This window comes from Helianthus annuus, chromosome 9 (assembly GCF_002127325.2).
Source record: "Helianthus annuus cultivar XRQ/B chromosome 9, HanXRQr2.0-SUNRISE, whole genome shotgun sequence".
NCBI lineage: Eukaryota > Viridiplantae > Streptophyta > Magnoliopsida > Asterales > Asteraceae > Helianthus > Helianthus annuus.
This window is the reverse complement of record NC_035441.2, coordinates 174,948,725-174,952,176: the sequence shown is the minus strand read 5'-3', so window position 1 is coordinate 174,952,176 and position 3,452 is coordinate 174,948,725.

The window sequence follows — 3,452 nt, the reverse complement described above, 5'->3', positions numbered from 1 at the left end:
GGTTTTGCCAGCCGCCGCCTACCATCTTGCCGGAACCGCAGAACCGCCGCCGCCGCTAACCAGATTAGGGTTTCCAGCCGCCGTCGCTCAAACAGAAGGGTTTCTTTACCGATTTTCACTGCTGCGTTTTTCGGATTTCCTGCACGTTTTTCGAGGTCAGATTTCAGGGTTGTTTTTCTTCAGTTTATTCTCTCACGATTCTCTGGTTAGTCTCTGTTATTCAGCAAAGATGTCTGATGATGGAAAAGTCAGAATTGAGAAGTTTGATGGGAAGAATTTCGGATGGTGGAAGATGCAAATCAAGGATTTGCTGATACAGAAGGATCTAGATGCAGCCTTAGAGCCTCCTCCTACACCTGTAACGGATAAGTGGACAGCCATTGACAAGAAGGCTATGTCAACTATCAGGCTCACTCTTTCTATGAATGTTGGCTACAATATTTCTGAACAAACCTCAGCACGAGGAATCATCGAGGCTTTGTCAAATATGTATGAGAAGTCGTCTCCTGCCAACAAGGTGTTTCTGATACGGGAGTTAGTCAACACCCGCATGAAAGAGGGAAGTTCTGTTATTGAGCATATTAATTTGTTTAATTCTCACTTGTCTCGTTTGAATTCAGTAAAATTCAAGATAGATGATGAACTGCAAGCATGCCTGCTCTTGTCCTCATTACCTGACAGCTGGTCAGGAACTATTACTGCAGTCACCGGGGCAGTTGAGACCCTCACTTTTGCTAAAGTTCGTGACTTGATATTGAATGAGGACTCAAGAAGGAGGAATTCTGGAGAGACAAGTTCGTTGCTCAGTACTGAGGGGAGAGGGAGAAGTAATAATAGAGGTGGAAATAGAGGAAGGTCAAAGTCAAAACGAAGAAGCAAGTCAAGACCAGCAAAACCGAGAAAAGACATACAGTGCTGGAACTGTGATGAGCATGGGCACTTTAGAAGTCAGTGTACTAAACCTCATAGAGACAAAAAGGAGGTGAATGCTACCACAGCCTCAAATTCAGAGGATGCCCTTATTTGCTGTGTCGAAAATACTGTTGAAGATTGGATTATGGATTCAGGAGCATCGTTTCATGCTACTTCTAGCACAAAGAAGATGAAGAATCTACGAACAGGTAACTTTGGTAAAGTTCGTTTGGCTAATGATCACAGTCTTGATATTACAGGAATTGGAGACATAGACTTAAAAACACCATTGGGAACCATTTGGACCTTGAAGAATGTTCGGGTCATTCCTGGTTTGAAGAGGATGTTGATATCCATTGGTCAGCTTGATGATCAGGGATATGATGTCCACTTTGGTAGAGGACAATGGAAAGTTGTTAAAGGCAGTATGGTCATTGCAAGAGGAAAGAAGAGAGGTACACTATACATGGTTGAGGTACCAACTGACGGGGTTAATGCAGTATCTGATGGGCCGAGTCTATCAAAGTTATGGCATCAACGACTCGGTCACATGAGTGAAAAGGGGATGAAGATGCTTGTTACCAAGGGAAAGCTTCCAGAACTGAAACAGGTCGAGTCTGAGTTTTGTGAACCGTGCATCCTTGGCAAGAAAAAGAAGGTGACTTTTGTGAAGACAGGGAGAGCACCAAAAGCTCAGAAATTGGAGCTAATTCACTCAGACGTGTACGGGCCGACATCAGTTGCTTCACCTGCAGGATCTCGCTATTATGTGACCTTCATAGACGATTCAACACGCAAGGTATGGGTTTACTTTCTTAAACATAAATCTGAAGTTTTTGATAAATTTAAGAAATGGAAAGCTGCTGTTGAACTTGAAACTGATTTGAAGGTGAAATGCTTGAAGTCTGACAACGGAGGTGAATATATCAGCAAAGAATTTACAGATTATTGTGCTGAGAGAGGGATCAGGATGATAAATACAGTTCCAGGAACTCCGCAACAGAATGGGGTTGCAGAGAGGATGAACAGAACATTGTGTGAAAGAGCCAGGAGTATGAGATTGAATGTAGGGCTCCCAAAAATGTTCTGGGCTGATGCGGTTAACACCGCGGCTTATCTTATCAATCGTGGGCCTTCAGTACCGTTGGGATTGAAGATTCCTCAGGAAGAATGGAAGGGAAAAGCAGTTGAGTATGATCACCTGAGAATCTTCGGGTGTAGTGCTTATGATATTGATTTTGAAGGTGACAAGTTAGATGCCAAAGCAAAGAAGTACACGCTCGTTGGATATGGGTCTGATAAAATGAGCTACAGGCTTTGGGATCATGAAAGCAGGAAGCTAGTCAGAAGCAAACATGCCGAATTCAATGAAGCAGAGCTGTACAAAGACAGAAATTCGGAGAGGTTAGAGGTTCAGAAAGAAGTGGTCGAGTTTGACACTGATGGTCAAAAGAATGAACCAATTATAGAACCTGAATCAGATTCTGAAGATGACACAGGACCAGAGGTTGAAGGTGGATATAATGAGACAGGAGAAGTCTCTGACAATGGGAGCTCAGAGCATGAAGAAGAACAGCCTCCACAGCAGCCTGACCCGTCAGAAAATTGGGTCAGGAGATCCACCCGAGTTAGTAAACCGCCTAATAAATATAATCCTTCAGGTAATTATATTCTCTTGACAGAAAACGGTGAACCAGAAAGCTACTCTGAGGCAGTCAAGATGAAAGATTTTCTCCAGTGGGAGCATGCAATGAAGGATGAGATGAGCTCTTTAGATAAAAACAAGACTTGGGTCTTAGTAAAGCTTCCGCCTGATAAAAGAGCTTTACAAAATAAATGGGTCTTCAGGGTCAAAGAAGAACACGATGGTTCTAAACGGTACAAAGCCCGTTTAGTAGTCAAGGGGTTTCAGCAGAAGAAGGGGGTTGATTATGATGAGATTTTCTCTCCAGTGGTGAAGATGACTACCATCAGGTTGGTTCTTAGTATTGTAGCCGCAGAAAAGTTGCATCTAGAGCAGTTAGATGTGAAAACAGCTTTTCTACATGGTGACCTAAATGAAGACATTTATATGGCACAACCTGAGGGATTCAAGGTTGTTGGGAAAGAGAACTGGGTTTGCAAATTGAAGAAGAGTTTGTATGGTCTTAAACAGGCACCCAGACAGTGGTACATGAAGTTTGATAACTTCATGGAGAGGTCAGGGTACAAGAGATGTCAGATGGACCATTGCTGCTATTTGAAGAAGTTCAGCAACTCTTATATCATATTGTTACTTTACGTTGACGATATGTTAATTGCAGGTTCTGATATGAAAGAAATAAGCAGGTTAAAGAAGCAAATGTCCAAAGAATTCGAGATGAAGGATTTGGGTCCAGCCAAACAGATACTCGGGATGAGTATAACCAGAAGCAAGAAAGATGGCTCAGTGACACTATCCCAGGAGAAGTACATCGGGAAAGTGTTAGAGAGATTTGGTATGAACAGTGAGAAGACCAAGCCTAGAAACACGCCTTTAGGAAGTCACCTCAAGCTTACTA